Consider the following 14,987-nt stretch of genomic DNA (forward strand, 5'->3'; position numbering starts at 1 on the left):
GTTTCTTCTCCCGTAAATTCAACTCGTGTCAGTCAAGGTACTCCACAATTGAACAGGAGACGCTGGCTTTATTGCTAGCCTTACAGTTCTTTGAGGTATATGTGGGCTCCAGTGCCTTGCCTGTTATGGTCTTCACGGACCATAATCCGTTGGTGTTCTTAAAGCAAATGTACAATCAGAACCGCCACCTTATGCGGTGGGCTCTGATTGTACAAGGATATAATGTACAGATAGCCTATGTGAAGGGCTCGGCAAATGTGGTTGCCGATGCACTATCACGGGTTTAATAACTGGGGATGCGTTGGTTTTTGTTATTGCAAACTGTATGTTTGCATTTTTTGTGGTGGGCGTGTTACGTTCCCCAGTTTCTATGTTGTGGTTTGTGTATTTACATGTAGGTATTTCAGGAAATGGGTTCCTGAAATTCCCCAACAAGCAGCTGATTGGTTAAAAAAACATTGATGATTGGAGAGCTGACACCGCGCCCTCGTCAGGACGCAGCTGTCTCCAATTTAACAACTCCTCCTGAAGCTATATAAGCCCCAGTTCTGTTGCTCAGAAGAAGAGAAAGGGGGACCAGAATTGCTGAGAGTTGCAGCATGTTGGTTGTATGCTAAGAGTTTGGTATGTACTGTGTTGTTGTTGCTCTGACCACCAATTGTAATGTTTTGTGTTAGTTTGTGGCTCAGAGTTTCTTTAATGTCCTGAGTTAGTTTTTCTCAGGTTTTTGTTGTGAACCAGTTTGTGCTATTTTTGTTTCATTTGTTCCCAAGGGGGGAAGGGGAAGGCACCTAGGGAGTGCTTAGGCAAGAGGCCCGCGGGCATACATTACCCGTAGAAGTTGACTGTCTATGCACACTAGGAAAGACCTGGGCAGACCATCCCTTGTATTTTGGTTAGTGCACCAGGTGGTGCTAGTTCAGTAAGTAGTGGGTAGGCAGGTAAGGTAGGAGAGGGGGCTTTGATATTTACTTTGTTTGCTTTGGTTCCGTCCAGCCCCTTTTCCCCAAACTTACCGTGCGAAGGAATAAATTCCCTGTTAACGGTATTCTCTGCCTTTTGTCATCCTTACTCACACCTACAGTCCCATACCTCTTTCACACCACAGAGGGTTGAGTTGTAGCAGGGTGTTGCGTTCCCTCTTCCGAGAGGCGTGCGTAACAATACACAAGCAGTCAGGAAAGCAAAGGCTAACTTTTTCAAACAGAAATATGCATTCTGTAGCACTAACTCCAAAAAGTTTTGGGACACTTTAAAGTCCATGGAGAATAAGAGCACTTCCTCCCAGCTGCCCACTGCACTGAGGCTAGGAAACACTATCACCACCGATAAATCTACAATAATCGAGAATTTCAACAAGCATTTTGCTACGGCTGGCCATGCTTTCCACCTGGCTACCACTACCCCGGCCACCAACTCTGCACCCTCCGCTGCAACTTGCCCATGCCCCCCCCCCGCTTCTCCTTCACACAAATTCAGACAGCTGATGTTCTGAAAGAGCTGCAAAATCTGGACCCCTACAAATCAGCTGGGCTAGACAATCTGGACCCTTTCTTTCTAAAACTAGCTGCCGAAATTGTCCCAACCCCTATTACTAGCCTGTTCAACCTCTTTCGTAACGTCTGAGATCCCCAGAGATTGGAAAGCTGCCGCGGTCATCCCCCTCTTCAAAGGGGGTGACACTCTAGATCCAAACTGTTACAGACCTATATCCATCCTGCCCTGCCTTTCGAAAGTATTTGAAAGCCAAGTTAACAAACAGATCACCAACCATTTCGAATCCCACCGTACCTTCTCCGCTAAGCAATCCGGTTTCCGAGCTGGTCATGGGTGCACTTCAGCCACGCTCAAGGTCCTAAACGATATTATAACCGCGATCGATAATAGACAGTACCGTGCAGCCGTCTTCATCGACCTGGCCAAGGCTTTCGACTCTGTCAACCACCGCATTCTTATTGGCAGACTAAATAGCCTTGGTTTCTCAAATGACTGCCTCGCCTGGTTCACCAACTACTTCTCAGATACTGATCAGTTCAATGTGTCAAATAGGAGGGCCTGTTGTCTTGACCTATGGCAGTCTCTATGGGGGTGCCACAGGGTTCAATTCTTGGGCCGACTCTTTTCTCCGTGTATATCAATGATGTCGCTCTTGCTGCTGGTGACTCTCAGATCCACCTCTACACAGACGACACCGTTTTGTATACATCTGGCCCTTCATTGGACACTGTGTTAACAAACCTCCAAACGAGCTTCAATGCCATACAACACTCCTTCAGTAGCCTCCAACTGCTCTTAAACACTAGTAAAACTAAATGCATGCTCTTCAATCGAACGCTGCTGGCACCCGCCCACCCGACAATAATCACTACTCTCGACAGGTCTGACCTAGAGTATGTGGAGAACTACAAATACCTAGGTGTCTGGTTAGACTGTAAACTCTCCTTCCAGACTCACATTAAGAATCTCCAATCCAAAGTTAAATCTAGAATATGCTTCCTATTTCGCAACAAAGCCTCCTTCACTCATGCTGCCAAACATGCCCTCGTAAAACTGACTATCCTACCAATCCTTGACTTCGGTGATGTCATTTACAAAATAGCCTCCAACACTCCTCAGCAAATTGGATGTGGTCTATCACAGTGCCATCCGTTTTGTCTCCAAAGCCCCATACACTACCCACCACTGTGACCTGTACGCTCTTGTTGGCTGGTCCTCACTACATGTTCGTCGTCAAACCCACTGGCTCCAGGCCATCTATAAATCACTGCTAGGCAAATCCCCGCCTTATCTTAGCTCATTGGTCACCATAGCAGCACCCACCCGTAGTCTGCGCTCCAGCAGGTATATCTCACTGGTCATCCCCAAAGCCAACACCTCCTTTGGCTGCCATTCCTTCCAGTTCTCTGCTGCCAATGACTGGAACGAATAGCAAAAATCTCTGAAGCTGGAGACTTATCTCCCTCACTAACTTTAAGCATCAGTTGTCAGAGCACCTTACCGATCACTGCACCTGTACACAGCCCATCTGAAATTAGCCCACCCAACTACCTCATCCCTATATTGTTATTTATTTTGCTCTTTTGCACCCCAGTATCTCTATTTGCACATAATCTCTTGCACATCTAGCATTCCAGTGTTAATACTAATTGTAATTATTTTGCACTACAGCCGATTTATTGCCTTACCTCCATAACTTGCTACATTTGCACACACTGTATATATATTTTCTGTTGTATTTTTTGACTTTGTTTTTTTACCCCATATGTAACTCTGTGTTGTTTTTTATCGCACTGCTTTGCTTTATCTTGGCCAGGTCGCAGTTGTAAATGAGAACTTGTTCTCAACTGGCTTACCTGGTTAAATAAAGGTTAAATAAAATAAAAAATCTTAGACGAGGTAAGGTCTTACCTTTTCATTTAGCCAGTTGCTTGTAATTAGCTGGACGGCTATAGCAATTAGCCCTGAATCTCTATGAGTGGTGTGGTGCAGACCAATTTATTGGAATGTGTATGACAGCTCCCCGAAGCGCAAGATGTATGAATGCTCTGACTTCTGTGGAGGTCGCATCACGGTAAATGCTGTATGGCCACTGCAGATTTCGGATTGACCATGCAGAGCCTTTTATGCTTGATCCGCAATGCGGTCGGGAGGTTGTGAATCAATTGCGGAGCCGGTGGCCAGCCTCCCAAATTTTGTAACAATGTGGAGGGGTCCGTATAGCTCTGCATTGACATGATTGGTTGACGGTAAGTGGGGGCGGGAGGTCCTGTATAAACACAAACTCACTTCCTTGACAACTTCCTTCACAACAGCTCTGCTCAACAGCTCTGCTACCCGAAGCACAAAAAGTATGAATGACCTGACTTCTGCAGAAGCCTTATCCCCGTAAATGTTGTACGGCCAATGTAGATTGACCATGCAGAGCCTTTGGAGGCTTGAACTACTGGTGCTGATGTACTGCAGGAACACCGATTAAGCTGTTTATATGTCCTAATAATTTGAAATATTGCGTAGAAAACAAGGTGTTTTAATCGGTGTATGACTACTTCGATTATGACCTTACGCCTATTAAGGTAAGCACAGTAAGGTGTTTACATGACTAATGCCATATTCGGCCTTCTGCCATAATCAGTTTAATATCGAATTATTAGTGTGCATGTAAACATAATGCTGTTACTGACATCAAAAAGCCTATATGCGTAGTGGGGTCGATGTAAATATGATGCAATCTTTGCAAGGTTCAACTGAGATGCAGGCTAGAGAAACTGTGCTACAAACACACACACACACAGATATAACAGTATTACTGTTATCAACTTGTCTCAGGATACTTTTCCGTTTGCTGCAGTGCTTTTCAGTCTCAACAGGCTTGTGATAGATCAGACACAGAGCTGTGAGAAGGCTTCACTACCTCTGGTTTATCTGCAGTGGTGTAAAGTACTTAAGTTAAAATACTTTAAAGTACTACTTAAGTAGTTTTTTGGAGTACTTGTACTTTACTATTTATATTTTTGACTACTTTTACTTCACTACATTCCTAAAGAAAATAATGTTATTTTTACTCCATACATTTACTTCTGACACCCAAAAGTATCTAAAAATAAATGTAGTCCTGCTTTGTGGCATTTCGAGAAGGCTCTATGTTATACACTATACGTTTTTGTGCATTTGGACGTCTTTCAGCGATGTTCCCATCGGCGGATTCATTGCTAAATATACAAGCAGACATTTTTTCCAGTCTGAAAGACTACAATTTATGTTGGGCGGTGCTTCGTGCTCTGGCCCCCGTCCCTCCCCGAAGACGGGCGTTTTAGAAAAGGAGGCGGACATTAACAACACAATCATTTTTATACAACGGGTTACCAACATATTCAAATAATGATTGACATATTTTCATTAAAAACGTTATTTTGATGAATTTATTCATACCATTTCATCCTTCCACAAGATATAGTCCCGACACAAATCTAGGGTTGCTACCCAAGCCAGCTGGTCATTCGTTCTATTGGTTTGGTTACTAGAGACGCGAACCAGTCATTCAGTCTTTCTGTTCTGTATCTATGGACGTTTGTTTTAAATGTTCCATTGCCATACTGGCTGGCAACGTTCTTATCCCTTGCTTGCTAGCTAGCCAACTACGGCTAATTTACAGTCACGTCAAAAAGTGCAGCCAGATTAACAGCAAAATTGCCGCATTTGTTTAAGTTGTTTTCTAGTGACATTTATTTGGATACATCCATAACAATGAGCTAATGAGGCGCGATTTCGCCTGGGGTAGAACATGTGCTCACTCGTCGGACACTGTTGTTCAGAGGAGCTAGCCAACAACACAGCTAACACAATCACTTCAAACTGAAGCTGGAAAGACTGCAAACTATCTGCACTTTGTTTCGTTTGACATTTTTTCAATTGACATTTCTTTGTATATATCCATAAAAATGATGCCAGCTGATTCATGATTTCGACTGGCTGAGAAACGCTGCCTGCCAGTCTGTCTCGTCCGACTCCTGACACGTTCATTACTATGGAACAGCTGGAGATGGAGTTTGAATATTGAAACAATGTTGCAAATGTCGGAGAGACAGAAAGCAAGGTTCATACAAGTCATTTAGTCTAATAGAAATGTGAGATAATGTCTAGATGCTTTTTATAGTGGAGATCAAGTTTATAAAGTGCCTGGCTGGGCTGATGAGACAGTGGATTGCGCAGTCAGATGGAACAGAGTAAATAGGCATTTTAATGTCATAGATTTAGCATGTGGTAACTTGTGAAATAGACATGGTTTTCACCAATCAGCATTCAGGATTAGGCCCACCCGTTGTATAATTAACCATACATGTTTCCAACGTAATATAGCAAAGAAGAATTGAAAATAAAGAGTTGGATTTAGCAAACGTTAGAAGATCAGCTACAGCCGATGCCAGCACCAAGAGGGCAGATGACAAATACAGTGCCTAGCTAAGTAGGTTATGTTTCCTGCAAACCACCTAGCTAGCTAACTGTAGTTTATCTACTGAAACCCATATTGTGTATTGCTGGCTAACATACTACTGTGTTACAGTGGTGGAAAATCAACAAAATAAATCTATAGGTTTTACAATCAGAGATCTTTTGTATCTTCATTGTTAAACCTCTTATTTTTTGTTGTAGATATGGCTACTAAACAGCAAGCTATAACATTACAACCATCCAACTAAAGCTAGGTTTACCAGCAAACGTTAGCACATGACTGGAGTTGGCTAGCTAGTTAGCCTGGCGCCTGCTAACTTGTTATGCGCCACGCCTCACATTTGTAAGTTGTTAGCAAATGTGTAACATCAGCAACTGTAAATAATTTTACTAGCTAGCTATGTAACATAATTGACGAGGGTTGACATTGATTATGACCGTGGATGCATTTCCATCTCACAAAAGTATAGGTATGACGCAAAATAGGATTCCAAACAGATGTAAATAACAAGTATTGTATATCCAGCCAGATAGATAGCTAAGTTTAATAGCAAACAATGAGGAGAAACAATAATACAACAATTTACTGTTGTAAATCTCTAAAACTGAAGCTGGTTTTACTCTAAAAATATTTGCCTAAGCATGCCTAATAGACATGGATGTAGGTAGATACTGTCTGCCTACCTACCTAGGTACAATTGTACGGTCTGGTCACTGTGCAAAGGTTGAGGGTTATGCCATATTTCTTTCTATTCGGCTAGATATTGTTGTAAATATAATCTCTGTGCCTGTACACATGTATGCATGTTCAACTAGTCTACCCTAATGTTGATGTTAAACTGGCACAGTTCAACTGTCGTTCAAACTACAATAGAGTATAATTTGTTTAACACATTTTTTACAGACAATACCGTGGTGCCTGGGCTTCTTCCTGGAGTGGATTCTAGATACAGAAACATAATTCCTTTGCCTGAGTGTGTCATTGTAACAGAACTGTATCCCGTGAACTGTATCCCTCTCCAGGGATTATACATTATCCTGGATTTCAAGCAGATGACTCACAAGGAGCTGAATGGCAGTTTGATCATTACAACACTCCTCCCACAGCTTTACAAGTATTCCCTGAACTTTACTACACTGATCATATTGTATTTTCTTATTGTATGTTTCTTTATTAATGGCAATTTCATCATGACCACCAGTTCTCTTAGCTACAGATTGTTATACCAGATAATGTGATTTAAACAAAGATTTTTGGTATCTATTAGCCCAGAGAATTTTCAACCAACCTTAGCGATGCCATCTTCGTCCTTGATTCGGGGAAACAGGAGTCTCATAAAATGTCCATGTCCAGTTGCAGGGGGTCAGTTTAAATGTAGAAAATGCCCTGTTATTAAAATAAATACTTTTTTTGCTCCATGAAGTAATCCAACAATGTGTACGCTGCCATCTTGTCTATTTCAAGTCTTCTCTCACCTTTCTCAATCAATGAGAGAAGACTTGAAATAGACAAGATATCAACAACAAAAAATGTAATGTTACTGTTACCATAGAACATTCTTGTTGAATACCCAGTTCTCTTGAGTTGGCATTAAATAGTGTACAGTACACTCCCCTGTATTTTAGATTTGGACATATAAACATTATTTGGATATCTGAATGTTTAGCATCTGTTTGATGTTACAGTGCCCTGTACAGCTTATATAGATATATTCTGTGAATCCATAAATTTTGAAGATCAGTAGAAACAATCCATATATATTTTATGGTGATTCTACATCAGGGCTCTCCAACCCTGTTCCTGGAGAGCTACCGTCCTGTAGGTTTTCACTCGAACCCTAATTTAGCACACCTAATTCTAATAATTAGCTGGTTGATAAGTTAAAACCAGGTTAGTTACAACTGGGGTTGGAGTGAAAACCTACAGGAGGATAGCTCTCCAGGAACAGGGTTGGAGACCCCTTTTCTACATGGTCTTATGGTGAGTCACACTAGCTGCGTTTATACATGCAGCCCAATTCTGATCTATTCCCAACTAATTGGTCTTAGTGACATGAGTTATTTTTCTGATCAAAAGTCCAATTAGTGAAAAAAATATCAGAATTGGGCTGCCTGTGTAAACACAGCCATAGCCCTTTTCCGGCTTCAGTACACTGACAATGGTGTTCAGCATGGTGGTGTCACAACGGCTGATGTAGATGTGGTGAAGGAGTCAAACGCAGACACAGAAGCTCAGTCCAATACTTTACTGAACACGACCAAAAATATACAAAACACTGGCCTCAAAACAAACAAGAGGCGGACAATGCGCAACAATGCGCAAAAGGCTAGTATACCAAGGCGCACGAAAACAGTACAGTGCGACGACAGGGAAAACAACAAACAAACAACAAGCCGACCTGATGACAGGCGAACAATAACACACAACACAAAACTAACCAAACGGGAAACTTATAGAGGACATAATCAACTAAACAGGACACAGGTGTACACAATCAGACAGAACCAACAGACAGCGAAAACATCAAACGGTGATAGCTATTACTCCGGGGACGACGACCGCCGAAGCCTGCCCGAACAAGGAGGAGGAGCAGCCTCGGCCGAAACCGTGACAGGTGGGCTGGGGAAGCTGAGACTCTTTGTGCTTATGGCAAATGTTCTTGTCCTGTCTCCGGTGAACGGCCAGCTGGATAAAAACCAATTTATGCTTGATCCGAAAATGTAGTTGGAGGTTCCGTATGGAGGGTGTGACGCAATTACAATGCGGAGGGCTCCATATAGCTCTCCGCATTGACATGATCGGTTGGAGGTCCAGTATAAGCACAAACTCACTTCCTTGACAACTTCCTTCACAACAGCTCTACTCTGCTCAGTGAATTTCAAGAAGTATAAATGCCCTGAGTTCTGCAGAGGCCGTATCGCAGAAAATGCTGTATGGTCACTGCAGGAGTCGGATTTACCATGCAGAGCCTTTAAGACTCTTTAAGAAAGTGGTGTAGGACTTCTTAACCACCAACCTTTTGGTCCTCTTGCAGAAGATTTGCTGGGACTGCACGTCTCCTGGAAAGACATGGTTGTGGTGTGAGCATTTTACACTTTTTGTGGAAGGGACATAGGGCAACACACCTTTGTTGGTAAAGGTGTCAACTGAATGGGACTGGCTAGCATATTGTTTAGGGACAATGAGGGGACATTGGGAGCTGCTTTTGAGAGGAAAGATCAGTCAACAAAGGGAATGGGCCGGGGGGCCAAAAAAGGTGTGAAAAGTCTTAGGAGGGCAGTTCTTACACAGTATGAATTGTTGTGTATGGGAGATTGAGGAGAATTGACACCTCAATCGCTCTCATACACAACAATACATTTACTGTCTAAGCACAACCCTGCACAACCAAAACCCCCTTCCTCATCTCAAAGCACTGTCTGTAAACCTCCCCCAGCCCATTGACTTTCACAGATTATTCTTGTCAATAGTAGCCCTTTGCAGGAGATTTTTGTAGACGTCTTTGTATTGTGTTTTGAGAATGTGCAGAGAGGAGAATGAGGTGGTTGTGTCATTACTGCTGTAGTCTTGATTTTATATATTTTAGTGTCCCTTGCTGGTTTCTGTCCCACAATCTTGTTGTGCTCCATGACTGCAAGCTGTTTCCGCTCCCTCATTCTTGTGTACACAAAATGCCTCCGCTTTGGGGTATTTTTCAGTAGGGCACTGTGTAATGATTCCAGATAGTTTTACAAAGAGAAAAGGTAAAAGGAGAAGAGGGGTAGACTAAAAATGTTTGTTTTTCAAAAGTCTCATGGAATGTAGGCCTACATTGAACACCATACATTGGCTGCTACTGTAGGCTGAAAGATATAACAGCTATTTCCATGTTAAAATGTTATGGGATGCATTTTCTCCATAGTTTTTTCAATATTGTCTGGTTGCTGTTAGCTAACTAGCCTCACTAAATTTGAAGCAAGATTGCTATTCAGCTGAGACTGGCTGAGAACCAACTAACCAACCATTTATACACATTCATCATTGCTAATGTTACCGACACACAAACAGAGTGAGTTAGCTATATAGACAATTCTATTTTTAGTAACAGTGTTATCCAGACAAGGGTGAATTAGATGGTTACCAGATTGAGCTACTCATATTTGCTAACATTAGATAACTTATAAAACCGAAAGTAAATGACGCAAAAACGAAACTTATAAACGGGAAAAATTGAAATAGCGCACATAGAACAGATCTACGCTTTTACTCAAGTAATAGTTTACTGGGTGACTTTCACTTTTACTTGAGTGCTTTTCTATTAAGTCAGTCAGAACAGTCTATACAATTATTAGACTGAGGTTGAGTTGAAAACGCGAACAAACTCACACTTGATTAACCAGGATCCGTGAAGATGCCCTTGTTCTGTGTGGAATCTTCTTTTACGTGTCTGAGCCATACCAATCCCACACACGCACGCAAACACATGCACACACACACACACACACACACCCTCTCAGGAGGTCCACTCCAGCTGCTGCCATTTGAAGAAGAAAAGAGAGAAGGAAAAAAATAGTTTAATCTTGTGATTTTCAAAGGGACGAGTGATGAGCTCAAAGGAACTACTCAACTTTTCTGAAATTGGGGCATAAAGGGAAGACACAAAAGTTAAGTTCAACAGGAGTCTCACATGAAGTATCTCAAAGCACTCAGAGGAAGAGATTTGACTGGGGTCTCTGACCACAGTATCCTAAGCATGTTGCCTCTTGGCTTTAGGTATAAACAGACTCCGATTAGATACAGAAATAATGGCTTTTCACTGTGCATTTCAAGCTGTAGAGGCTGTCATTGAAAATCAGCCATCTCTAAAAGCCTATGACTGTGAAATAGCCCCACACTACAAATGGCATGGCTTCTAGTGATCTCAAGTTCAATGAATTTGCATTTGAATTTCAAATCCTGTAGACATCCCCATTCTGTATTCGAACAAAATCCCATGTGCTATGAATTCTTCCGCCTGAGGTGAAATGAAGGGAATATGCAGTTGAGCCAGTATCACTGTCACAAGATAAACACTGAAAGTGTTGAGGGATGCACTGAACAGATAATGGATTCTAATTAGTTTGCTCTTCCTAGAGATTACACAGTGCTATGTACTATGTATACCACTGAATCCAGCAAGTGAAGAACTGAATAAGAAATAAAATAGTATTGTATATAAGTGCACTATGCACTTGTTTGATTTATCATAGGGCTGAATACCCATAGTCCACCACTATGGGTATTCCACTGATGATACATGAGTCAGTGGTGAAGAGGGTGGGATTCAGGGCTCAATTTGGATCTCTACAGGGCTTAATTAGTCAGCTAGTCTGTTTTGGATAAAGACAATGGCTGTGTGTCTGCTGTTAGGCTGTGAAACTCAAGTTCATGTGAACTCTCACCAAGCAGCTGAACCTCAAATAAACCTCAGTGGAAATATATTGTGGGGTCATCAGGCTAGAATTCAGACACATGCTCAAGTGTGTGTGTGTGTGTGTGTGTGTGTGAGTGAGAGAGAGAGTTCAGATCGTTCTTGATTCATTTGACTCATCTTACAGAAGTTTCAACCGAATGTTTACACCTCAGGCTGAATAAACACCTACCTACCGTACTGTCCTCTCAATAGAGTTTACCTTGCCACTAAGTGGTTAAAAGGTTTTCTCTATACAGATACTGGAATTCACCCTGGACTGTCCACTGAGTCACATGGAGCTTAGTGTAGCAGCCACTGACTGGCTGAATACGGGATGTATAATTATCTCAGGCTGTTTGTGCCAAGCTGGGGAAGGTACCGTACTTTCCGTGTCCTGCAGATGATCAGAGATAAGGGTGGCCACCACACAAAGGAAGAACGTCCCAAATAGTAATTTTTGAGAATTGACTTACTGTATATGACACTTACATAAATAAAGACGTGTAAATGAGAGTTTGCGCTAAAGATATTTGGTCACACTTTTTTTTTTGGTCACACTTTCAAATCAAATCAAATCAAATCAAATCAAATTTTATTGGTCACATGCACCGAATACAACAGGTGCAGACATTACAGTGAAATGCTTACTTACAGCCCTTAACCAACAGTGCATTTATTTTTAACAAAAAAAGTAAAAATAAAACAACAACAAAAAAAGTGTTGAGAAAAAAAGAGCAGAAATAAAATAAAAGAACAGTAGGGAGGCTATATATACAGGGGGGTACAGAGTCAATGTGCGGGGGCACCGGCTAGTTGAGGTAGTTGAAGTAATATGTACATGTGGGTAGAGTTAAAGTGACTATGCATAAATAATTAACAGAGTAGCAGCAGCGTAAAAAGGATGGGGTGGGGGGGCAGTGCAAATAGTTCGGGTAGCCATGATTAGCTGTTCAGGAGTCTTATGGCTTGGGGGTAGAAGCTGTTGAGAAGTCTTTTGGACCTAGACTTGGCACTCCGGTACCGCTTGCCGTGCGGTAGCAGAGAGAACAGTCTATGACTAGGGTGGCTGGAGTCAGAGGGCCTTCCTCTGACACCGCCTGGTATAGAGGTCCTGGATGGCAGGAAGCTTGGCCCCAGTGATGTACTGGGCCGTACGCACTACCCTCTGTAGTGCCTTGCGGTCGGAGGCCAAGCAGTTGCCATTCCAGGCGGTGATGCAACCAGTCAGGATGCTCTTGATGGTGCAGCTGTAGAATTTTTTGAGGATCTGAGGACCCATGCCAAATCTTTTCAGTCTCCTGAGGGGGAATAGGCTTTGTCGTGCCCTCTTCACGACTGTCTTGGTGTGTTTGGACCATGATAGTTTGTTGGTGATGTGGACACCAAGGAACTTGAAGCTCTCAACCTGTTCCACTACAGCCCCGTCGATGAGAATGGGGGCGTGCTCAGTCCTCTTTTTTTTCCTGTAGTCCACAATCATCTCCTTTGTCTTGATCACGTTGAGGGAGAGGTTGTTGTCCTGGCACCACACGGCCAGGTCTCTGACCTCCTCCCTATAGGCTGTCTCATCGTTGTCGGTGATCAGGCCTACCACTGTTGTGTCGTTGGCAAACTTAATGATGGTGTTGGAGTCGTGCCTGGCCATGCAGTCATGGGTGAACAGAGAGTACAGGAGGGGACTGAGCACGCACCCCTGAGGGGCCCCCGTGTTGAGGATCAGTGTGGCAGATGTGTTGTTACCTACCCTTACCACCTGGGGGAGGCCCGTCAGGAAGTCCAGGATCCAGTTGCAGAGGGAGGTGTTTAGTCCCAGGATCCTTAGCTTAGTGATGAGCTTAGAGGGCACTATGGTGTTGAATGCTGAGCTGTAGTCAATGAATAGCATTCTCACGTAGGTGTTCCTCTTGTCCAGGTGGGAAAGGGCAGTGTGGAGTGCAATAGAGATTGCATCATCTGTGGATCTGTTGGGGCGGTATGCAAATTGGAGTGGGTCTAGGGTTTCTGGGATAATGCTGTTGATGTGAGCCATGACCAGCCTTTCAAAGCACTTCATGGCTACAGACGTCAGTGCTACGGGTCGGTAGTCATTTAGGCAGGTTATCTTAGAGTCCTTGGGCACGGGGACTATGGTGGTCTGCTTGAAACATGTTGGTATTACAGACTCAGTCAGGGACATGTTGAAAATGTCAGTGAAGACACTTGCCAGTTGGTCAGCACATGCTCGGAGTACACGTCCTGGTAATCCGTCTGGCCCTGCGGCCTTGTGAATGTTGACCTGCTTAAAAGTCTTACTCACATCGGCTACGGAGAGCGTGATCACATAGTCATCTGGAACAGCTGGTGCTCTCATGCATGCTTAAGTGTTGCTTGCCTCGAAGCGAGCATAGAAGTGGTTTAGCTCGTCTGGTAGGCTTGTGTCACTGGGCAGCTCGCGGCTGTGCTTCCCTTTGTAGTCTGTAATAGTTTTCAAGCCCTGCCACATCCGACGAGCGTCAGAGTCAGTGTAGTACGATTCAATCTTAGTCCTGTATTGACTCTTTGCCTGTTTGATGGTTCGTCGGAGGGCATAGCAGGATTTCTTATAAGCGTCCGGGTTAGAGTCCCGTTCCTTGAAAGCGGCAGCTCTACCCTTTAGCTCAGTGCGGATGTTTCCTGTAATCCATGGCTTCTGGTTGGGGTATGTACATACGGTCACTGTGGGGACGACATCATCGATGCACTTATTGATGAAGCCAGTGACTGATGTAGTGTACTCCTCAATGCTGTCTGAAGAATCCCGGAACATGTTCCAGTCTGTGCTAGCAAAACAGTCCTGTAGCTTAGCATCTGCGTCATCTGACCACTTTTTTATTAACCGAGTCACTGGTGCTTCCTGCCTTAGTTTTTGCTTATAAGCAGGAATCAGGAGGATAGAGTTATGGTCAGATTTGCCAAATGGAGGGCGAGGGAGAGCTTTGTATGCGTCTCTGTGTGTGGAGTAAAGGTGGTCTAGAGTTTTTTTTCCTCTGGTTGCACATTTAACATGCTGGTAAAGTCCCCGGCCACTAGGAGCGCTGCATCTGGATGAGCGTTTTCCTGTTGATTTATGGCCTTGTACAACTCATTCAGTGCAATCTTAATGCCAGCATTGGTTTGTGGTGGTAAATAGACAGCTATGAAAAATATAGATGAAAACTCTCTTGGTAAATAGTGTGGTCTACAGCTTATCATAAGATACTCTACCTCAGGCGAGCAAAACCTCAAGACTTCCTTAGTATTTGATTTTGTGCACCAGCTGTTGTTTACAAATATACACAGACCGCCACCCCTTGTCTTACCGGAGTCAGCCGTTCTATCCTGCCGATGTAGCGTATAGCCCGCTAGCTGTATGTTATCCATGTCGTCGTTCAGCCACGACTCGGTGAAACATAAGATATTACAGTTTTTAATGTCCCGTTGGTAGGATAACCGTAATCTTAGGTCATCCAATTTGTTATCCAATGATTGAAGATTGGCTAATAGGATTGATGGAAGAGGCAGTTTACTCGCTCGCTGTCGGATCCTTACAAGGCACCCCGATCTACGGCCTTGTCGGGTGTCTGTATGATATCCTTCGCGGCCGCCTCG

This window comes from Coregonus lavaretus (genome assembly GCF_964263955.1).
Source record: "Coregonus lavaretus genome assembly, chromosome: 1".
Taxonomy (NCBI): Eukaryota; Metazoa; Chordata; class Actinopteri; order Salmoniformes; family Salmonidae; genus Coregonus; species Coregonus lavaretus.